Source organism: Diceros bicornis, chromosome 17 (genome assembly GCF_020826845.1).
Source record: "Diceros bicornis minor isolate mBicDic1 chromosome 17, mDicBic1.mat.cur, whole genome shotgun sequence".
NCBI classification, from domain to species: Eukaryota; Metazoa; Chordata; class Mammalia; order Perissodactyla; family Rhinocerotidae; genus Diceros; species Diceros bicornis.
The window spans coordinates 56,094,962-56,119,319 of record NC_080756.1 but is presented as its reverse complement, the minus strand read 5'-3'; the positions used below and the strand labels follow the sequence as shown (position 1 = coordinate 56,119,319).

General features: G+C 47.7%; 1 protein-coding gene across 1 annotated transcript in view; it reads left to right on the top strand.

Moving 5' to 3' along the window:
- NTF3 (neurotrophin 3) overlaps positions 1-24,358 on the top strand; it is a 65,294-nt gene that overhangs the window by 39,966 nt on the left and 970 nt on the right. The window lies entirely within an intron of this gene.

The window sequence follows — 24,358 nt, the reverse complement described above, 5'->3', positions numbered from 1 at the left end:
GTAGTGCACAGCATGTGGGGAAACTCACACATCTTCCCTTAATTACAGGCTGTGGGTAAACATGACATTGGACGGGATTTTAAAATCAATCTAGAACTAACCCTGACCTGTAAGGCAAGATATGGAAACACTGGCCACACCTTCCTTGAAAGTCACAAATCTTGTTGAATATGTGTCTCTCTCAGATTCTAAAAAATACATAAAAATACTTTTTGAACCATGCATTTTTTAACATGTAAGTTTTTTATTCTAAGACAATTTTTGACTCATGGCATCCATCGTGTTTTTAATTACCCATGTCTTTGATTTAGTGAGACTCACTCTATTTAAAAAGGCAACAGGATGAAAGGGACCCCGTTTCACTTTCACACTCTTCCTTGTCCGAGTTCATTTTAAGAGAGACTCCTGGAGCAGAGGTTTCCTGGGGAAGAACTAGCCGGTTGGGATCCTTCGCTTTTCTGACCTGGGGACAAGAGCTCTTTCTTATCTCCATTGAGAGCAGGAAGTGGGACTAACTGCCACAGGCTCCAGGAGGGAGTGTCTAGTGCATCCCAGTTTTGCAGCAGGAAAACACCCGCTCACGCTGAAGTTCAGTGCCTGAATCCTGTGTCACGGTCTGGACGCAAGGGCGGCAGCGGGGCGTCCGTGTTCCTGGGGCATTCTGCTTGGAGCCCTGCTGACCTGAGCGAACCATTTGTGCAGTTCCTCTTGGTGAATCTCTCTGCCTCATCATCTTCCTTTGGCTGCAGGACAGGGGCTGTGCCCTCCTCTTTACTTCTTGTCCCTGGATGATGGGTGTGCCCTCCTTCCCTGGGTCCCTGGTGCAGTGGCTGGAGAAGGGGCACTGGGGGGCCATAAATGGCTTTTGACACTGTCCTTCCGTCCCGTGCCTCTGCCTCGCCGCACCTGCCCAGCAGCGCTGTGAGACCAGAAGACCTCGTATTCCTTCACCTCAAAGTCCAAATGCATACTCTGGGCCTGCCACCCAGCCTGAAGGTTTCTCCACAATAAACATTGATTGTAGGGTGAGTGTGTGGCCCAGATGACTTCTGATAAAGTCTGTTATTTTGAAATACAAAACGTGTGTCTCCCAGCAGCTGGTATTCACAGAAGCCGGGCATGTTGTCAGTACCTGTGTTGAGCTCCTTCCCTTCCCCACACTTCCTTTTGGCAACACAAGTTGCCATTCGTTTCCTCCATTGCTGGTCTCCTGTTGTTTCCGCGATCGCTAGACCTCGCGATAGACATTTTAAATAGTTTATTCATCCACAGTATGGTTTGTTTTGAGACACATGGACTCACTGACTTTGAGGTCTTTTTTGGCACTAAAAATTCCTCTGGCTTTTATAGACTGTTTCACGGGCTATTAATGTAGAGCAGACGGCCTTTGGAAACAACAATCCACAAGGGGTGGGGACACCTGGCTTCATACTTTCCCTTGTGTCGTCTACCAGAGAGTGACCTTCGATACATCCTTTCCTTGTCGGGCCTCAGTTTCTTCCCATGTCACATAGAAGCACTATGTGAGTTTGGCAAACTCTAATATAATAATCTGTTGAAATGGATAAGTAATACTAAAATACAGAAGCATGATCAGGTTGATGTTCCCACCAAGAAGATAACAAAAGAAAAGGGACTGGTGCGCAGTGAGAAGATTTTGGGTAGAGAGCAGGAGAAACACCAGGCACGGGGGCATGGACTGCAGAGGGCGGCCAGGGCCCTCCCCAGAGGCCTTTCAGAAGGGTCTGCTTCAGTGTCGGCTGTTCATTGTGGGCATCTCCTTCTGTGGCCACACTTTTAGGGCTCTTCTTTGGAGACAAGGAAGGGGTCTGGGTGGGGGGCAGTGAAATGCAGAGAGGACTCCACACGAAGAGGTAGTGGAGGGAGGGGGCACCTCAGCACAGAGATGTGAATTTGTTCAGTGGGGACAGATTTCTGGATCTCTGTAGAAGTCAGGAGCAGATCTCTGGGCAGGGAAGCCTCTGCTTCCTAGAGGAAGATAGGAAGTGGCCTTTAGCATCCTTGGTCACGGTAGGGGGACTAGGAGAGATAGGGAAATCACCCCCTCAGCTCACTGCATAATCCCTGTGAGCCTAACGCAGAAATGCCTTCTGACGTGACACACAACCAGACTGAGCCTGAGGACGTGTCTGCGTACTGCCAGTTTTTACCTCCTTTCGTTTCGATAAACATGATACATGAGATCCTGTCAAGAAAGCATCTCCTGGCAAGAGGTGTATTATTTGGCTATTGGTGAGGTTGCTGTCTATATGTAATCAGACTCCAAAGAAGCTTTGGGTTTTTTTTAATTTACTAATGGGAATAATTTGAAATTTCTACATACAGACTTGACCTACATGGAATGGGTAAGACTCCCAGGACTATGTTAGTGAAAAGAGGGTTGGGGGTCTGTGTGGTGGGAAGGGAAAGCATGATCAGGGATGTACATATGTAAGTATTTAGGAAAAAGAACAAGAGTCAGCATGAGGGATCTAGTCCTAGCTCTGTCACTTACTGCTGTTTGCCATTGAACACATCATTCTACCTTCCTAAGATTCGTTTTCTTAAATTTAAAATGAAGAATATATTGGTCCTTATATCTCATTGTGCTACTGTAATGATCAATTCAAAAATATACAGAACAGTATAAATGTTAGGGTGTCAAGCCTTCACCCCCTGGATGAAGGGAGTCAAAAGTTAAAAGAAAAAAAAAGGGATAAAGGAAAAATAAAGTGAGGAAGATTTACATAGGTAGATTCCATTTAAAAAATGCTAAGAGTAGTTATGATGATATTTGGGACCCACCACTGCCACCATCCTTGCTTTCTCCCTGCAGTGGTTGCTTACACTCTGCCCCTCTTGCTGGATCGGTTCTTCTGTCGCTATAATTGGAAGCTGCCTGAGGGTGGGGGAGGGGAGGCACTGATCTCCCATGATGCCGAGGGACTGGGCAGCTTTTCAAGTCTGGCTTGACCACCATGGCTGGTATCTTTTTCCATTTGCGTCTGTCTTTTCCTCCCTAGGCCCAGGATTCCTCGGAGGGGGATGCTGAGGGAGAAAGCTGCGGCAGTGGGAAGTGGCAGGATCAGAGGCCGTAGACTGCCAGGAATTGGGCTCAGAGTTAGCCTTTTACTTTCTGTTCTAGAGAATCAGTTACTTCAGATTTCTATGTTGATGCTTGTATTAATTTACCCCGAGAGCTGTTATTCAATGAACTTCTTAAGGACAAAAAAAAATTCTCAAGCCTTATATTTCTTTGGGCCAGGAGAGCACCCTCCCTGAGGTTTACTTGCAAGATATATATATTCTTAGAAGGTTCCAGCAGAGTTCCTATCTTATTTAGTTCAAAAATGGCCCCCTCTCCCCTAAGTGGTCTTGTTTAAGACATGAACCTGAACTTAAGCCTCAGACTGATATCCTTCTTTTTGTCTCTGTGAAGGCATTAAGCCTTCTTTCTCATACCTTTTGGCTGCCCAACTCTTCCTGTATCCTTGTACATCTCCTCGGAGTAAATTCTTTTTGATCCATACACATAGTTCTGCAACTCATGTGCCAGGCCCTGGGCTGCAGAGATGAATGAGATGTGGGCCCTGCCCTCAGGAACAGTGAAATCCAGGAGTTACCTCGAGCTACACAAGCCCCTTGAGCTAGTAGGATGCCCTCCCTGGGCCTTATCCAGCCTAGACAGGCCCTTCACAGCAGTGGCTAAGGGGCATTTGGCCCCGCCCTAGTCTCACCTTCACATGTCCTGTGGAGTGCTGGTTCCCACTTGCTTTTATTTACAGGTTCTCAGGTCTTGTGCATTCTCTCCTATCCCTAAGAATTCCTGATCTAATCCGGATTCTATAGCAGAGCCATGGGACCAGGAAACCTGTTGGAGGCATCACGGTCTACTAGTACATGGAGTGTGAGAGCGGGGAGGCTTAGGTCCCGAGGGGCTTCAGACTTCTGTACAAATCCCTTCCCATCTTAGTGCAGGTGTGCTTCTCTGTGCACCAGAGAGCTGCCTTCCTCCTTTCTGCTCCTTCCCAAAGAGAGACAACTGAGCCACTTCTGGGCAGTGAGCTGGGGCTGCTGGAATTGAAATTTTTGGCTTCCTCTTTGGCGTCTGAATCCTCTCTTTGCAGTTGCTGACACACTGTTCTGTATGAGGGATCACCCATGTCATCCATCATCTCCCAGGACATCCAGAGACTTCTCCCCCTAACGCTCACATAAGCATCCTCAACTGATTCACCGCAGCCACTTTATTGCTTTTGACTCTGAATAAGTCTCTTTAAAGGGTGCAGATATAGCAAGGGCCTGTGGAGCAGAGTGAGCATGAAAGGGAGAACTAATAATAATTACACCAGGACAAAATCATAAATTGTCACGCCTCATAAGACGTTCATCCCTTTGATCCAGTGGCCCTGTTCCTAGGAAGCTTTTATGGAGCACCTACTATGAGCCAGGCACCATTGTAGGTGCTGGGGGCGCCGAAACACAGAAAGCGCTTATAGTCTGGTGGGGGGACAGACAAGGAAAAGGATGGTTATGAAAGAATCTAGTAAGTGCTAAGGGGAAGTTTTCTTCAGGGAGAGGAGCAGGGTCAGAGGACAAAAAGAAGTCAGCCAGGTGGTGGGGGCAGGGAGTGACCCTGCCCAAGGGGGAAGTTGGGAGTCCTCGCAGAGGCAAGAGCACACGGTGTGTTTGCGGAACTGAAGTCGCTCCCTGTGGCCGGCGAGCACAGTGTGAGTGGAGAACTGGTAAGAGATGAGCCTGGCAGGAGAGGTGCCCAAGAACCAGACCATGAAGGGCCTCATGCCAGGCTAAGGAATGTTGGCTCTATCTTGAAGGTTAAAGAAAAGAACAGAAAGTTCTGCAGCTGGGGAGTGACCCAGCTAGGTTTAACTTTAGACAGATCATTTTATGCCAGTATGGAGAAGAAATGATAGGGAGGTTGGGAGAGGGAAAAAGTAGGATTTCAGAAAACATCTAGGAGTCCGCTAAAGTGATCGAGGTGAGAGAGGCAGCCTTGGCCGTAGAGGACGGTGTGGATGTGAGAGGCACGAGGAGGCAGAATCATTTTGGAATTAAAGATCAATCTGATAGGGGGCAGGGAAGCGAGAGGACGCGAGCACGATCTCTGTGAACGCTGGTGCCCTTTCCTGAGAGCAGGCACAGGAGACACAGGAGGAGCAGGGTTTGGGGGAACTGGTGATTCAGTTTTGGATATATTGCCCTTGAGATGGCTTTAAAACATTCAAGGGGAGATGTCCAGTGGGCAATGGGATCTCTGTTTAGGACGGAGGTCTGTGCTGGAGGTGTGGACATGAAAGTTATCCACATTTACAGGGTGCATGAGAGTGTACGATCATCAGCACAGATGAAAAGAGAAAGACAGGATTTTCAATGAAAGAGTGAAAAGGTAAGTCCTGGTGGCACTTGGAGGAAACCAGGAGAGAAGACTGTCACAGTGGCTGAAGGAGGGAAACCCGAGGGAGGAAGGAAGGAAGGACTGCCACGCACCTGTCTGACTTTAAAATGAGGAACTTGGGGGAGTCCTAGGAGGGCTGCTTCACAAGGGAGCTGGTGCTGGTGCTGGGGATGGAAGGAGAGAATTCTGCCTGTTGCGAGTGGTTGAGGAAATGGAGGTAACGCATGAAACTGGGCTGGGACCAGGTAGTCATCCTTGGAGGAGGAGAACTATTTTCTTTTCTTTTTTTAAGGTTGGCAACACTGTATACCTAGGGGAGGGAACCCGTAGAGAGGGGCGAGTTGAAGATAGGGCTGGGATGGAGCCCTGATGCAAGGAGGCTTCTGAGGAAACAGGAAGGAGGGAGTGGGACCAGCGTCAGTGTAGGTCCCATTAGAGAGGAGGTGTGACAAGGATGACCAGCCACTCAGAGGAAATGACCGCTGTACTCAGGATGAGCGCTCGTCCTGGTTGACCCAGGGCAGGCTGCTGTGCCACCATCACCCAACAAATGATTAATAGCGCTCCCTTCCCTTTCCAAAGTGTGCTGGTTTGAGTGATAAAACATCTGGTCACTTCAGTTTATGCATTTGAGTAGATTTTTGGGGGGTAGAGAGTTGAGGAGTTCCTACTGAGGGACTCTCGTGTTGTTTTTTCTGTGAAGTAGGAGGCAAGATTTTCTGTGTTCTAAGAGACTTCAGGAGACAAGTGCGCTTTTGAAAGAGCTGTTGTGAGGAATGAAGAAAGACCTGACATGGGAATAAAAGCTACAAACTGTGGTTCTACAACAAGGGCTGAGCTGAACCTGGGAACATAAATTTGCTTGGCATCAAACAGTGAATAGGTTGTGTTTCCTCATTCTCAGCAGCCTGAGTGTCAGCCAGGAGAAATGGATGCTTGAATTGATCTGAGGTTGGGGACGTGCATGGCAGATGTGACCAGAGGGTAGGAGAATGCCTACAGCGATTGACCATGGGAATAACTCACACCAATAGTCAGCTTTGTACGTGAAGACATTTATTGCAGTATTATCTGTGAAAGTAGAGAATTGGAAATAATAAATTTCCTACAGAGGGGATATAATGCAGTAAATTACAGCACATTCCTGTGATGGAATATTATGTAGCTACCAAAATTTTGTTTAGGTCGAATTTTAATATGATGGGAGAATGCTTAGATTATAAGATAAGTAAGAAAGTCACAGAATGATGTATGTTAAACAATCTCAACTATGTAATGTATAGAAAAACTTTGCATGTGTTTAAAAAAGGCTGGGCACAAATATTCCATAATGATATTTGTGGGAGCTGATAGATTTCTTTACATAGTTTTATATTTTTAGAATGTTCTTCAATATGCTCTTATTACTTTTATGATAAGGAAAAAGAATCTCTCTAGAGAAATTTATTTAAGGAAAAATTTCTTTAAACATGAAAAAAGGGGGGGCCGGCCCGGTGGCGCAAGCGGTTAAGTGCGCGCGTTCCGCTGCGGCGGCCCGGGGTTCGCTGGTTCGGATCCCGGGCGCGCACCGACGCACTGCTTGGTAAGCCATGCTGTGGCGGCGTCCCATATAAAGTGGAGGAAGATAGGCACCGATGTTAGCCCAGGGCCGTCTTCCTCAGCAAAAAAGGAGGAGGATTGGCGGATGTTAGCTCAGGGCTGATCTCCTCACAAAAAAAAAAAAAAAAACATGAAAAAAGGGTGCACGCGATCACGGTTTAATTTGGTCTCCTCAGAAAACCACTGTAAATGAAAACCAGAGTTTTCATTCTCTTGGGCCCCAGGCTGAGGATCTTCACCAGCATGACCTGGTGTCTGAGAACAGCGGTTTTGGTGTCAGACATCCCTGGGTTCGAATCCCAGCTATGCTACTAATCTGAAATAGAGAGAATCTACATGCCCTCCATCTCTTCTTTACATTCTCAAATGCAAAAAGCTCTGAAAATGCAGAGTCATTTCTTAAGGTTACAGCAGATTCATTTGGCTGCCAGATATGACCTGAATTGACATAACCATTATCTCACTTCAGTGAGTATTTATAATTTTGCAGCAGAAATATTAACTCATTTAATGATGTGGTGCTGCCCCAGGCCCCTTGAGAGTGTTGGGTAATATGAAGTGATACACAGGATTTCAGATAAGAGACTGTGAACTGTGGGACCTGCCTCGGAGAGGGGTATTGTAGAGTTAAATCGGATTGTGATTGTGGAGTTCTCAGGGAGGTTAGCTATCCTCATTATTGATATTATGATTATTCTTGAGACTTGTCTAAGTATAGAGTGCATGATTTCTGTGTACCTTGTCTTTCTTCCATTCCTTTGCTTATTGGGATCTTTGAGAAGAAGACTGAAGTGTCATTTATTATAGGAATTTAGGTTGACATTGTTTAGGACGCAGGAGTGGAAAAATGGGACCTTCCAGCAGGGAAATTCCTGCCTCTTTTCTTCTTCCAGCTTTCTAGCTTTCTGAAGAATAAGCCTCAGGGAATAATGCACATTAACAGCTTGCCCAGATAGCTGAAGAACTAATCGAAGAATAAGTCTTATTCCCTTGGTGAAGAATTTAATCTCAAAGCACGTGTATCCATTATGGAATTGTAATATATTTACAGCATAGTTGCTCTACATTAAAGATGTACTTTGCTTTAAGCTAACACTAGTCCGATATATAAATTTTTTTTAAATTGAAGAGCAATTATTTACTGCTTTTCATAGGAATTCACAATAATTTTTTATTGCAAATCCTCCTACTATCTTTAAAATATAGTTCAGTTCACAAAAATCTGATTTGTACTCAACCTTTTCGGAAGCCTAAGTAGTGTACAAACTGAGGTCATTACTTCTTAGTATGGCATTAGCCAACTACCTTATTAACATCACCAAGGGGAATTAAAATGTATCATGTTATAGGATCAAAAGTTCCACATTCTGAATCAATGCCAGTATGTTTCCAGACGCTTCGGTCTGACCACAGTCGGCAGCAGTCCGCTCCCCTCAGCTGTGTGACTCGCCCACACTGGGGTGGAAGTCACTCACTGCTCCTACAGGTCTCTACAGCCCATCACTCTGGTGGCGTGTTTTGCCTTCACAGCATCAACATAGAATCACAGAGCCTCAAGTCTGGAAGGAACGTTTTTGCAATCCTCTCTATTAAATCCAGTTAATCTGGTCATTTAGTCTGCATGCCTGGAAATTCTCTGCAGCATTCTTTCTAGTAAACCGAAATAGATGTCCGTGAGATAGACGGCTCTAACGCTTTGCAAATTGGTCCAGTGGCAGAAGAGCTAATGTGTTGGCCAGAAATGACTGCCTGTTATAAGGTCTCCAACATTTTTCCACTTCAGTTCATCAGGTTCTTGTTGGCCCCCATGCTGCGCGCCCAGCACGGTGTCAGGACACATTCCTGCACATTCTTGGGTTCTGACTTATCCTCCGTATTAATCCATTCATTAGCACCAAATTGCAGGCTTCCTTGCCAAGCCCATCAAGCATAATTGGAGCTTCTGAAGTCCTCAGTTACATTAGTTCAGTTCTCTCATTAGCCCCCATGCATCGTCCAAACCCGTCATCAAATGTGCTTTCCTTCATTATTGTTGTCATTTTCTTAATGCAGGTATTGTTGAGAAAGATTGTTTCTAACACACACTTTTGCTTAACCTCTTGTTTGATCTCCAGAGTACAGTAAATCTTCAGACTAAATAGAGCCAAAATTGGGGGCGGGGGGAGTAGGGGAGGCTTAGACAATAGTAGGTACAGAACTTGGGCCAATGACAGGTCCCATCTCATCTCCAAAAGAATGCTCTCGCAACCAGAGGTGGCCCAGCCTTGGAAATGATCCGCTTTGTATAAACTGGAGCATCAAACATGCAGTGAGCCTGGAGAAAAGTGCACTCTGCACTTGGTAGCTGTAGAGGCTCTCCCACAGTTCACAGAGAGATGAAGGACCCCCACTTCCTGGGCAATCACAGGCGTGTGCTCTGTCCTCTGGACTCTTTAGGACTTTGATGATAGAGTGGGTTATCTTTTAGGAAGAGTGTAGTATCGGGAGTGGGGGAGCAGGGGTTCTGGTTCTCATTTCACCTCTAGCTGTGACAATGTTGAGCCCATCACTCACCTACTCTATGCCCTAAATTTCTCAGCTTTAAAATAGCAATACCCTCTCTTCATAATTTTCCTAACTCCATCTCCACCAAAAATCTAGAAACGGTGGGATGTAAGTTTTAAATGGTAGTCTTTGGCATATCATAGGTGCTCAATGTATCATCCCTCCTTCCTTTAATAGAGTCGATGGCTCTGCCATGTCCCCAGATGTGTTTCTCTGCCTGAGATGCATGTGTCTGTTATGGAAAGCCTTGAGCCCTTGATCTAGGCCTGGGGGCCTCCTGTTACCCCGCTCAGTCCTTCTGGCACTTGTTAGATTAAGGGGTTGCCTTGCTGCCTGTTTCTAGTGCCTTCTGCTTGCTCTCCAGAGCACCCACAGGGACCTGAAGCCTTTAAGTACAATTATGCTTTTGAGGAAGAGGAGCTACATGCAGTTCTCAGGCTCCTTTGACCAATTTGAAGTCATCTTCAGCCCTTTCAACTCAACTTCTCCGAGCTGCAGAAACCTACCTTTTTCTGTCTTTTGGGAAACCCGCAAAAACTAGTGTGAAGCTGTACAATGCATTTTTTAAGAGTCAAGTTCACTCATCCAAAGATGCGTCAGAGCGGGGGTGGGTGCATGGGGGGTGCATGGGGTGGGGGTCAGGCAGGGAGGGATGGAAGGTCTGTTTGCATCCGCAAAAGGTGCATTGGAAGTTACGTTGGAAAAATCTCTTCAGCCTTTATGTACCACGGTGGGCAGCCACGGGAGAAGGGAGGAGCCGACTGGGAAAGGAAGACAATAGAGTGCTGTGTTGCCTTGCTGTAAAAGCATGCTCTAAGCAAACAACGTGGCAAGCTCAGTCAGAGCACTGCTCAATTAGCCCCAGTGCTTAAAGGAGGGTCTCGGTACAGCTGTCCGTGGCGGTGGGCCTGGACAGCGGGAGCAAAGGCAAGCGCACTCTGGGGCACCCAGGAGCAAACCTGCAAGAATCCCAAATGGGAATTGACCTGGGAGGGAAAGTACAGCATGCTCCAACCTGATGCAAACCCATGCTTCTCGAACCGAGGGCTCACGAGGGGGTCGGTGGGCCGTTCTAGAGAGAGGCCGTGCACGGAGACCACAGAGGAGGTGACCAAAAAAGTGAGTGCAGAGTTTTGTGCTGAGTGACCGACATATGGAACGTGTTAGCCAGAAGGGTTACAGGCTGGAGGAGCTCCTAGACTTTTCAGGGTGGGATGGGGGAGGGGGAAGCCTTCAGAAACACAAGGAGGTTTCTAAACAAAAGGAATTTGAGAAGGGTTGCAGAAATAATGAGAAATGCAAACTTGACCCAGAGTTTCTCTTTCTATCTCCCAGGCCTCTCCCTGGCCTGTCCTTACATGTTTCCAGTTCACAGGGACCACGAGGGCCACTGGAGCCGTGTTCCTGACTTTAAGTGAGCCAAGCTAGCGGGGTGTGTGGGGGGCGTTGTACGTAGGACCCCCAGAGCCATCTGTCACTCCTCTGTGTGTAGGGGGACCATAGAGAGACCATCAAGCCCAGAGCCTTGTTTTGGACCCTGGTGGGTAGGCAGACTGCTAGCACTGGAGTGATCGGAGGATGGTGTACTCTGAGTCCCTTACTTTACAGAAGAGCAAACGGATGCCCGTGAGGAGGGCAAAAAGGCTCATCAAGGTCTCAGTGTGACAAATAGGAAAGCTGGCAGGAGCACCAGCCTCGGGATCCCTCTTAACTTAGAGTTTCTCCCCTTCTCAGCATCCCTCTCGCGACATACCACACAGACGTGCATGCACACTCACACACACAACACACACACACAGACACACTCACACACAACACACTCACACAGACACATTCATACACAGACACACAACACACATTCTCACACACATTCACACACAGATATGCTCACACACACAGATATACACACTCACACACAGACATTCTCTCACACACACAAGCACACACACACACGCTGCCTGGCCTATATCCCAACAGCACATGTATTGGCTGGAATTCCTCCTCTTCCCGGCCCCTGATGGCAGAGAGCTGCTGGCCATTGCCCCCGACCACTCTTGGGACAAATGGCCTGTACGATCATGGCGTGTTTCGTGGGCCTCTGTGTCACTGCGAGGAAGCACCTTTTGAAACTGAGTGCTCGGGCCTCCTGCTTTCCCACAGTGCTGGCCTGGGACGCTCTGCCCCGTCCGCAGCACCATCTTCTTCCTTTCCCTGGCCGGTAGGAGGAAACTGTACGCTAGCAGTGGGGTTTAGCTCGCTCGGGGGGGAGAGTGGCAGGTGGGGTGGTTTCTAACATGGATCTAAGTGCAGACACCTCTGGAGCCAGTAGTGGTGGCTTTGGGAGGTGGGGAGCATTCTCTCCCACTCCCCCCGCTTTTCCCTAGCAGGTCAAAAAGCCACCTGTCCAGGGGACTTTAACTCAGCTGAAACCCTCTATTCAAGAAAGCCTTGTCTGCCTCTCCCTCCCTCCCTCTGTCTCTCTCTCTCTCTTTCTGTCTCTCACAAACGCACACTGATACACAGTTACTCACCCTGAAGTCTCAAGGAGTAGAGGGTGGCTTCACATCTCTGTTTCGCAACGTGGCAGCCAGCCCATTGGGACTGCAGCACCTCAGCTAGAGCACACCTTCAGGGGGCTGATGCCTCCAAGGGACTTTCGTATTGTTGGTGTTCCAGCCTGAAGAAGTTAGTAGCACACCAGTAGTTGTCCCAGAGATTCATTTTAGATCCACCCTCCAGGAATTTACTCACACTCTTCTGAGCCAATTTAATGAAATGCCCTCACTGACACTAAAAGATGACACCTCTAATCCTCTGTAGATTTTCCAGCCCTGGGTGTTTGCTTCTCTTTTGCTGTGTAAGAAACCACCCCAAACTTGGTGGCATAAAACAACAGCTATTTTATCATTTCTTATGATTCTGTGGGCCAGGAATTTGGGTAGAGCTGGGCTGGGTGATTCTTCTGGGCCATGGGGCCTTGACAGAGGTCACTTGGTGGTATTCGGTTGACTGACAGGCTGGCATGGATCAGCCAGGCCAGCTTCACTTGCAAGCCTAGTGCCTTGGCGGGGCTGACTAGAAGGCCATCGAGGGGAGCCTCTCCAGCATGGTGGCCTCGAGACTCTCAGACAACCCACATGCCACTCAGGGCTCCAAGGACAGGCGGAAGCTGCATGGACCCTTACAGCCTAGCCTTGAAAGTCACAGTGTCACTTCCACCCTACTGGATTGGTCAAAATAGCCACAAGCCCCCACAGACAAGGGGAGGGCACAGAGACACCACCTCCAGATGGGAGGAGTGTCAAACATCGGCAGCGCCGGATTAAACTAGCAACATGCTTGTGCACAAAATCGGCCCTCAATGTATTTTCTAGATAGACCCTCTTGTAAAGTAGTGATTTACCCGCTTTTGGTATCTGAGATATCAAGAGAGACTCAATTTTTCTGAAACCTCCTCACTCGAGCGTCCAAGAGTGTCTCCCGAGGCCAGTGTTCTGTGACTGCCCTGCAGTCCTGCCACCTCCAGCTTGTCGTCCTGAGAAGATGTGCAGCCACACTCAGGACTCAGCATCCCTAGAGTCATAATGGTGGTTGTCTGGAATGCAGAGAAGATCTTCGGAGACAGATGAGTGTTCAAATGTAATGGAGAGCACTGGTCTTGAGGATGTTGAGGAACAGGGAGACCAAAGGAAGGAGAAAGCCATCAGGTTGGAGGTAAAGTCATCCAGAGTGGTGGCAGGATGAGAGATGGAAAGGAAAATGCAGGAAATCCCAAAGCCCTTGAGGAATGAGGCTGTCACAGATGATGGTGCTGGTGCTACACAGATATTTGTAAAAGGAAGAGGGAAGGCTTCTGCCTCCATGGGCTACCTCTTAGGCTGGGTCAGCCTGCAAGAACCCCAGCCCTCTCATCGTGTAGCGTTAAACGTGCTGTGTTGGTCAGGCTTACCTGGGACCCCTGTGCCTCCTCGAGAAGCCCCGCTGGCAGTTGAGCCTTGTGGGGGGGTTTCCCTTCTCGTGTTCCTAAATATACTGTTCTGTGGCACAGGGCTGGTCCTCTAGGGAGCTGGGTTCTAGTTCTGGCCTTTCCACTAATTTCTTGTTTCATGTGGGGCAGGTCACATTCCCGCCATAGCCTTCCCATGATATGAGAGTCCTAGTCCACTAGGATGCCAGTGCCTGGCTCCATAGCTTCAGATGGACACAGAGAAACAGGGAGGCCCATAAAATGAGACTAGTAATGAGGATTTTTTGGTCTAGTGAAGAAATAACTCAGAGTTGGCAGAGAGTAACAGAAGCATAGAGTATTCCAGCTAGAAAGAACCTTTGAAACTCTTTAGTTCAAGAATTCTTCACCTAGAATCACTGGGCTTTAGGGAGTCTGTGAACTGCCTTAAAATTTTTTTGCGAAATTTTGCCTTTATGTACACAGGTATGTTTTTTAGAGGAAAGGTTCTTTAGCTTTTATCACATTCTAAAAAGGGTCAAAGACCCAGAAATGGTTAAGAAACACTGCTTTAGTCCACCAGCATTATGTCATGTGATTCTCAACCAGGAAGGATCAGGCCACCCCAGATGGTATTTGGAAATGTGTGAATGCTTTTTTTTTGGTTGTCACGATGACTGGGGGACAGGACTGATATTTAGTAGGTGGGGCCAGAGCTTCATGTGTGGGGGACAAAACTGAACAATGAAGAACGGTCCTGCCCCACATCCCAGTAGCACGGCTACAGAGAAATACCATTAGGAATGGAGACCCCAAGATGAGCAATGATTCTCCCATGGCCACAAAGCTGGTTAGTGGCAGAGTTGGTTTTTACTCATAAATTGGAGCAGGAGGTGTGCCGAGAGTCCACATTATTTTGTTTCTCCTTACCAATCGCAAATATACTAAAATCTATGAAAACCAAAGAATCAGAAATCTGTCTCACCTCCAAAAATCCATCAATTTTCAAAAAGGATCCCAGTGTTCTTGGTCTTCTTTACTATCCAATAAGGAAAGAGGAAAGGAATAGTTTATGTTTTGGGAAACTAAAGTGTAGGTAAATGAGCCTGTTAGCCCCATGATATGTAGATATGCTTTTCAACTACTTGAGTTGGTGACGCCAACCATACACTGTGAAATGTCCTCTCTACATTTCAGAGGAGCTGTCTTGGATGTCTCTTTCTCTAAAAAAGGAAAGAAGCATTAATACACCAGCATGGTGCTCGCTGCCTAGTTCACTGCAGGCAAGTGGCAGGTGCCTTAGCGTTTCTGGAGTGAATTGGGTGGTATTTCTAGTAAGACCTGTGAGGTCACACAGACAGGGGTTTGAATCCTGACTCTGCCTCTCAATTGATATGTGATCTCGGACAAAATGACTTAATCCTTCTGAACCTCAGTTTCCTCAGATGAAAAGTGGGGATAATAATCGTCTCTGTGAGGATTAATTGAGATAATCCACATGAAATGTCCCACAAAGTCTCTAGCATATGGCGCCGCTCAGTAAATGCTAGCTGTTATTACAAGTGATGATTATTACTGTGTCTGTGATTAAAGACAGCTTTGGGTTCAGAGTGTGGGTGCCAAAATTGCTTTCAGAGTACAAGCTCCGGGTTGGTTTTTCATCTCACCCTGCTGCCCAAAACAAGTCAGTAGACTGTTTGAGACTGGAGTCACGAGGTTTATGAAGTGCCTACCACACACTCCAGTTTCAGTGGAAGATTGATTTTCTTTCTGTGTGCACATTCCATCATCGCTTCACTTGTGGGTGAGAAGAGGCTCAGGAGATCACACACAGATGTCTCTCCTGCCTCAGTTTCCTGGCCTGTGAGGGTGTTCAGGTGAATGATGGCAGCCAGGGTGAGCAGAGGGGACAGATGCCCAGCAGAGTGGAAGGAAGCCTTGGCCCTCAGAGTCTTCAGACATTGCAGTTTCCTGGAGAGGAGATCCAGACCAAAGACCGCCACAGCCCATTTGCCAATCCCTCATCCTCACGAAAGGAGGTTGGCTCTGGGGCTGGGGGAGGCATGAGGGGGAGACAGCGGCTTTATTTGACACAAGCCTGATCACCAGCCCTGGAGGAAACAGGCTGCCATCTGACCATAGTTAACTGCGGTCAAGTGCCCGAGGGGCCAAACCATTATGGTTTGAGCTAATGCCGGCCTTGCTGCTGCTGCTCCGGTTGATGCATAGTCAAGGCTTGGGCGTTGCCAAGCCAGCTGTGGTCTTGGTTTAGAAGAGGCATCCAGAGTGTGAACGGAAGTTGTGCTTTGGGATTCCCCTTAGCTTCTAGCTCTCAAGATAAAACCAACTTCCTTATTCTGACATTTTGAGACCCATTCTTGGCTGAGTAGACAAGATAGATATTTTATCATCACCATCATTATTTGTTATAATTATTAAAGATCAATTACTCAGCAGCCCCTACTTTGTAATAACATTAACTTACAGCTATATAACACTTTGCAGGTAATGCATATGCTTGACACATAAACCCAACTCAAACATGAGGCATAAATCTAGAACAAAAATGTTGACTTGGGGCAGTTATTCTCTGATGCTGTTTGACACCAGCTGTACCCCCAACTCTCTGTGTAGCTGTAGCTCCCTCCCCTGTGTGTTTTCACATTTGGAAAATGGAGTTAACCCAGAGGCAGAAAATAAAACCAAAATCATGTCTCAGAATATTAAATGATACAGTAATTTGGAAATAACCTGACTGTAACCCATCCTCGTCTTGGGGGGGGGCTACAGTGTGTGTGCATGTGTGTGCATGCACGCACATACAAGCCCATGCATGCACACTTTTATGCACAATGGTGGATGAGTATTAGTGCCCAGAACAAAGAAATCTAAATTTACTAGATAAATCCTATAATGGCCAGTAGCTGGATTGACTCAAATTTTCTCTGCAGAGCCTTCCTCGTCCACCCTCAGGCCATGAAATGAGAGTTTGTAGCATGCAAAGGATAAAGTAAATCTGGGTTTCCCGGGGCTTGTGGCGGCATACCACGCTCCTTTCAGATCTCTTTGCCAAGACGGGGCCAAGCCAGAGGGTTCCTTGGCCTGGGGAGTAGCTGCACTACCTTCCTCTTGGAGCTGCTGGTGCACATTGTTTTGACATGCGCCATACCTTCCGTCGCTCACTTCTCGGGGCCAGGGGCGGGTATGCTTTGAACAATGTAAAATTGCTCTTCCAACAGCTGTGCAAAGCAAACTCACAGCTGTCAACTTCCAGCTCAGTGCACCAGACGTGTTTCTGGATTTAGGCTCTTGGCCTTTCAGTGGTCTCTATTCCTCATTGTCTGGCCTCTAAGAGGGACCAATTTCAGAAATTCTGTTCTGAGGGAGGTGGGTCAACCTTCTGAGGTTCTCTATTTTGTTTTGTTTCATCCTGGAATACGCCTTCCCTATGAATGGTGCACCTTGTTTCCACTGGGAAGCCAGCATCTCCTGAAAACTGAGGACCTCGTCCTACTCCAGATTTTGGCCCCAGGGTTGTCCATGTCAGTCAGTTTCAGAGCCCTGAGTTAATTAAGTTGTAACAAGAGGAACTATGCAGAATGAGGAATTTTTAAAGAACAGGATAGGAATCCATCTGCCTGCCTGTGCTCTCACCTGTTTGGACTCTGTAGATGCAGACCTGTCCGGGGGTCAGGGGTCTCACCAAATCCAGCACAGAGAGGGCCGCTCTCCCTCCTCGAGATCACTGATCGCTTTTGGTTTGGGGGAATTTAGAGCATGCTCATCGGCATCTTTTGGTGACTTGCTCTCTGATCTCGGCTCTATTTCTTGCCCTCTCTAGAGCTCAATGTATGTATTTTTGTGCTTCCTAAGGCAGGGACTGTGATAATTGCCACCCCTCCAGAGGTGTGCTCAGAGTGAATGGGGCGGGTTGTAGAAAAGCGCGTAGAGGAGACAGTGCCGTGGAAACCCGCACAGCCCTGTTCGTGTGAGTTCATTTCTCATTTACTCCTTGTAGCCATTCCAAGTCACTCCTTCCCTTCATCCTTTTACAAGCATTTCCCTCCCATGTTGGTTTTGGATTCATCTTGCCCCCAGTGAGTTAACCTACGTGTTTCCAGTTTGAATCTCATTGTGCTATTTCCAGGTTGCCAACCCCCCCGGGTGCTGGAGAGTAATTGGTCTGTCCTCACCACTGTTTGCAGCACCTTCCCTTTGAGCGTCATCTGTGCATTTTAATTAATCTGCCGCTTTTTCCTCTCTCCTGCTTCCGGATCATTAATAAAGAGATTAACCAAAACCAGACCAATCCCCAGTGGAGGCTCCGCCAGGATCTCTCTCTCCCGGCTCCCAGCCTTGTTATGGGTCAGAACATCTTCATGTGGCCCCACTGACTAATTTTTAGGCCTCGGGGCCTGTGTTCAGAACAAAGCCAATTTGAATTAATTTTGCAATTAAGATATGGGGAACAAGCTTCGCCAGTCTTTTATGGCCTTCCTTTAGTATTTCCACCACATTCCTCTCACTTGTGTCATTCTCCTTTACTTCTATCGCTTTCCCACCTCTCTCCCTTTCCACTCCCTGAACAAGATATTAAGGTTATCTGGCAGGATGTGGTCTTCTGAGCCCTTAGTATTAGTCAGAGACCATGTCGTAGCTGCAGAAATTCTCCAAAGAGTTAGGCCCTTCTGGATACAGCTGGACAATGTCCTCGTTAACCACAGCCAGAGAATGCATTTGCCTCCAGAGGATGTGGCTTGACCAGAAATAATGAAATGTCTTGAATTTGCATATTTAAAACTTGGCAAATTAAAAAATGACTCCACATTTGATCTCATGCCTTCTCCCTGAGGAGAGCTAGAACAGAGGCTTTATGCCTTCTCTGTAAGTCATCCTGATTTCCAGGGCTGGTGCCAAACCCAGGGCTTGAGAAGGTATGTCTAGTGCTCTGTACACCACAACACACGGCCTCTGCAGGGACGGGTGACCTGCAGAGGGATTGACCTTGGAGAGCATCAGGCCCAGGAGGGACAGGCGTCAACTGAATTTTGTTTCCTTTCCTGGGAAACAACTTTCATAGGGAATATGAGAGAAGGAAAGAGGAGTGGTGGCCTCACGTCCCTGGAGATGCTGCCTGGAGCTGAGGCTTCCTGGGGAGGTGCTCAACCTGCTGGGGGGCAGCTGCTCTGGCTCCAGACTTGGAACGTGAGCTTCCTCGGGAATGTTTGAGAGCAGAGACAGACAGAGAGACAGCACAGCATAATTGTTAAGGGCATCGACTCCAGAGCCAGATCGTGATCAAATCCCGGCACTGCCGCTTGTTAGCTGGTTCTTAAACCATGTTGTGCCTCATCTAAAGTGGGAAGTGTAAGCACTTACCTCAGAGGAGTTGTTATCAAGATTAAAGATTTAATGTATGTCAGTCCTGGCACATAACATGTTTGTTCTTGATGCTCCCCTCTGACCAGGCTAAAAATTTACACCGTACATGTGCCATAAGCAAGGTCTTTCGGTGCATGGTCTGGAGGAGGTGCTCCTGTGTCGGCAAGCTAGTCCTGGAGAGGTCAGGTGGAACTCGGTGGATACAGCCCCCTTCTCTTTGTGTGTGACAGGACAGCCGCGGGCGCTTGCCGGGGGCTTAGAGCCTGTACCACTCCCCACCCCAGCTTCCTTGTCCATTTCAGCTGCTTCCCAAATACCCAAAAACCCTCCGTGTGTATTGTAAACTAAGCCAAAAAGGAGGAATCAGAAATTGCTCTCTTTTGAGTATTTTGAGGGATGGTGAAACCTTGTAGGAATGCTGCTCCAGGGACTGAGAAAACACCATATGTGGGAAAGCGTTTCTAAGTGAGGGAAATAGCATACGCAAGTTGGTCGGGATCTCGGAAAACTCCGAGCAGAGGGGAACGGGCACTGGGGAGAGTGTAGGAAGGGGCTTTACCAAGGTCTTTAACAGGTCTTTTTCCAATTATAGCCAAGAAGAGCCTGGGGACCATGGCCTACTTCAGAGCCAGGGCCTGTATTTTCTTTGGGAAAAGAAGGCAGAGTTGATTGGCTTCCAAACCAGGCTTGGCAGAAGGCCATACAGGCTCTCAGGCCAGTAAGCAGTGTCTTTGGTTGGTCTTGATCGTAGTAGGCGCTCATTCAATAAACAGACATTGAGACTCTGCAACGGTCCAGCCTTGCACTAGGCATCAGGCACGTGTGGATGAAAAAGACATGGCCCTGTCATCAAAGAGGGGACATAGCGACAATGAGAACACAAAAGGTTAATTGCTTAAATGGGGGTCTCTGTAAACTACAGTGACCACCAGAGAAGGAGCATATAAGTCTCTCTAAATTGGAAAATTCAGTGATGTGCCCTGCCCGCGTCGACCTGGCACTGCCTTCCCTTTTGTACAACCCCACTCCAGGGAACTAGTTCTCTGGTGCCTTGTATGTGTGCATGGAGGGCAGGCGTGCAGCGTCTCTGCTGCCACAGATAATTCAGGTTCATGTTCAGTGAATGTTTCCAATGTATCACTATGTGCCAAATACTGTGCTAAGTGCTCCCATGTAGAGTTCATTATTTACCCCTCACAATAATCTTGATTATGCACAAGCCACATGATTTTTGTTGCACTTAAGAATCGAGTGTCCTCCATCATTCTTTGCCATGATTTAGCAGTCTGACCTTACGCAATTCACTTTACCACTGCTCCAGGCCTCAGTTTCCTTATTTCTAAAATTAAGGAGGTTATCTAGAGTCTTTCGCACCTTCAAATGTCTGTGTTTTGGTGAGTTCTACTAGTAACATTCCTGGGCTTGCTCTCTAGAAATCTAAAAGCAGGCTATCAAGGTGGAGTCCACAGGGAGCCTGCTGGTTTTTAATGCAGCCTTGCAAATAGTTTGGAAATGCTTACCAGCCTGCGGATGATTTACTCCCAGTACTTATTCCAAAGTATCATGGCAAGTTTTTGGATTTGATGGTAAGAAACAGTACAGATCCAAAAACGGATAGGACCTACGCTACGGGACATTTGGGAAATTTTTGTATTATTAATTTTTTTCATTTGTCCCACCCAACCCCCACCAGTGGTGGCCTGATTTCTTTGTGCTGAGTTTGTGTGCTTGAGACCTGAGAGGGGGAAAGGTTTTCTAAAAGAGTCAGGAGACGTGCGTTGTAATCCATCAAATGCCGTGGGGCTCCCAGAGGTAGTGCCCACCAAGGTGGGGTGATGGGAACAGCCCACCTAGGTACAAGGAGTAGTATTGTCTGTAGAGAATTTAAAAACAATAATAAAATCAATTAAAAGTCAATCTACTTTTTATGATCAGTGCTTTGGCAATTCTTAGCAATATCAGTGATAAAATATTCCTCCCTGATGATCTTGACCTCTCCCATTGCCCCATTTAGTTCACCCACTCCTTGGTCGCTGCTGCCCAGAGGAGGAAAACAGGCAGTCCCCAAGGCCTTTCCATTCTCCACAACCCCAGGCTCTCCCCACCAGATTGTAGCTGAAGTCATTGCTCCTGTCCACAGTTCTCAACAGGACACCCTGCCACACCGTGCTCTGTGGGCTTTGCCCATCCCTCCTGACCAAAATGGACTTCTACTCTTACCTTCGAACAGTTTCACCGAGATAGAAGGTCTTCGTTCCTGCAGCCAGGGCTGGCTTCATGGACATGCAGCCAGCGCTGTTGCACAGGGTCCTTCACTCAGAAAGGGAACTCCACACTCAGAAAGAGACTCCACACTCAAGGTTTAATGCTCGTTGGTCGCCATCTTGAAACTCTTAAGAATTTTATCTTTGAATATGTGTTCTGCAAGTGAAGTCCAATGGGACAATGGAACATGCACCTGGGGCTCAAAGCATTCGCTCAAACATGGTCATGCCTCCTGCCATCATCCTGCCTCTGAATAATTGTTGCACTAGGCCCTGCAAATTATGTGGCTGGTTCTGCCTTCAGCCACCCTCACTTCCATCTCTAACTCATTGCACGCAGACCTCCACCTCTACCTGTGTTCACTGTGGCGAGGATACAGGGGAGAGGCACAGACACAAACAGAAAGGAAGGGGCTCCTGGCCTTGGAGAAAAGAGAATCTAGTGAGTAAGCCATGTAGTGCCTTGAGGGATGCAATACCTGCCACCCCAGCCATTCGGGAAGCATGCCGCGGGGATGCAGAGGAAATGGCAGTTGCTGCTGTTGGGGAGCGTTGTAGAGAAGCTAACATTTGAACCAGGCACTGAAGGATGAGCAAATGTGCACAGGAGAGGTGATGAAAGTGTGAAGGGTACAGGGAACAACACGTGCACGGAGTCGTAAAGCTTATTCAAGGAGCTTTTGAGTAGTGAACGGGGCTAGAGCATGGGGTGGGTTCGTAATAAGCTGAAAGGGGAGGTTGGGCCCGGAGTGCAAAGAACCTCTCTCTACCCAGGGGTGTCTCTCCTCTTCTTTAAACTGCAGTGTAGGTTTTCCTCGTCTATAAAATGAAGGAGTTGGATTGAATGCTCTCCTCCCTCTAATACCCTTTGGTTCCACATGCAGGCCACCGCCCAGAACGAGGCTTGCTTTTGCATCCCCAGTCCATCAGCACCATCCATCATTCTTCCTATCAACTTACCCTTGTCATTACCTTCCTCATCTATACATCCACTCTTATTCTATTTGGGACCTCTCTCCACTAACCACACTTGATCTGTTTCCCTGTGAGCAGATGTCCTGTGTACTCTTAGCTTACAATGGCTGGGCTTTGGGGGGATTTAATAAATTGTTTTTTGATATGCTCTCAGTCCCAAATTATTTTATTGCAGCTCTATTCTATTTTGGTGGGGAGAGGGAGGTGTAATTCTAGATGCATGTATGCCATACTTCTTGTGTTGTTCAAGTTTCATTTTGTTGGGCCTGCAAGTTGAAGGAAATGTCACTTATATGCAGAATGGGTGGGAGTTGAGTTATCCCGTGGGAACCATCTTTCTAGGGTAATGCAATTCCTAGGGTGATCTCTAGGGCTGGGCAGCAAAGCTAGAGTCCTTCTCTCAGCTTTGACCTTGAAGGACTCAGTGGTCCAGAGAGTGGTTCCCATGGAAGGAAGATGGTCCCTTCTCAGAGACAGGCCAGGAGGTGGGAGGAGGAAGTTGGAACAAAGTGCCTGTGATGTTGTTGGCCTCTGGGGACAGGAGAACAGTTCTTCAGACAAAATAGGGAGTGGCTGCGGCTGTGAGTCCTGGGAGCAAGTTGGCAGGGCAGGCTTGGATGTGGGTTGTTGGTAAGAGGGACTGCTTTTCTATTTCTTGTGTCACCTTTGTTTATTTCCCTTCTATTTTCCCCCTGGATTTAGCAAAGTCTTTCTGGAAATACCAAAGGTGAACCAAGGGAAGGGTTTTTATTTTCCATGCCCAGACAGAGCTCTAAAGAGGAAACAATGTACCCCTGGGGGCTAGTGAGGTGGTGGTAATGGTCATTAAAGAATGCATTCCTCCAGGCGGGTGGTGTGAATCACAGGGGACAGGTCAGGTCACTGGTGCAGCCACCCCTCCCCACCTGGAGAGGTTGGAGAGTGCCAGCCTTCGGAAAACCTGGGCTTTGCTCTAGTGAGGGAGAGACCGGCAAGGCAGGCATCTCGAGATCAGCCCTGTAATTCCGCCAGGACTCAACGGAAACCCTGTGCCGAGGTTCCTCTATGGCAACAGAATGAGAGCGTTGATCGGTTAAAATGCCACTTACACAAGGAGATAACAGAATTATAAATATAAACACTAAAAGAAATGTTTTGTAATGGAAACTTTAAAAAGCCAAATGAGAAAAAATTAATCAACGAGGAATCTTGCCAGTCAGGACAAGTCGAGCCCATTGATGTGAGCTGATTGTTGCTGCATCTCCATCTTCTGCAAGTAGAGCTTTGCAGTGCCGTTGTCTTGTGAAGGGGGTCTCCGGGGAGCAGTTGGGTGCCCTGGGTAAGCTTGGCAGAACACCCCGAAACTCAGGCCCTCTCAGAGTGGGCTGTGGCCGCACATGTTCATTGACCAGGGTAGGAGAATGGCTCCACTGGGCCTGGCCAGGGATGAGCCGCAATATAGAGGCGGCTGACCCAGCCCCCAGCCTCAGGGCCTTCATTCCTTTGAGAGACCCCAGGGGCTGCATTGCGGAGGGGACAGTAGAGCTATATTTCTTGAGACAATTGCAAGGCTGCTGATGATGATAAAAGACTGTAAATACATGTTTATAATTTTCAGCTTCAGTTTCTTCATAATTTGCCAAGGTGAAGTAGACTGTGGTCCTTCCAGGCTCCGGTGAGGTTTAAAGGAGTGGAAGGACACACAACAGAAGGCTGTGATATAGTGGACATCAGATGCGGGTGCACGAGGTGCTGTCTGTCTGGGAGAGAAAGCAGAGGCCAGAGCTAGAGTGCCGTCCTCATCCTGCCTCTGCCTGTGATGCTCCTTGTGATCTGGTCCTAGGAGGAGACCTAACCCTTTTATACAGTATTTCTTCTCTCCATTAACATTTTTGATATTTTGTTAAAGAAGTGATTTTGTCCTCTCTCTCTCTCACTTTCACAACCCACATGCAGACACACATACACTTCTCTTTCCCTGTGACACAGCCACGATGCTAGAAGAAAGATTGTTGAGTGAAGGCACATGGAAGTCTAGGAGAGAAGGTGCTTTAGAGATTCAGAGGACTTGTATTAAAGCGGTATTTCCCAGGGTGGGGGAAGAAATAGACAACCTATGTCTGGACATCGGAGAGGAGTTTTGGTGCCTGCCGAAGGTGGTAATACCCTGTTATCTCCTGCCTTCACAGGTAGCTGGTCCCAGAATGATGTGGACTCAACTGCCACAGCCTGCTAGTAACACCTGTGTTTCCT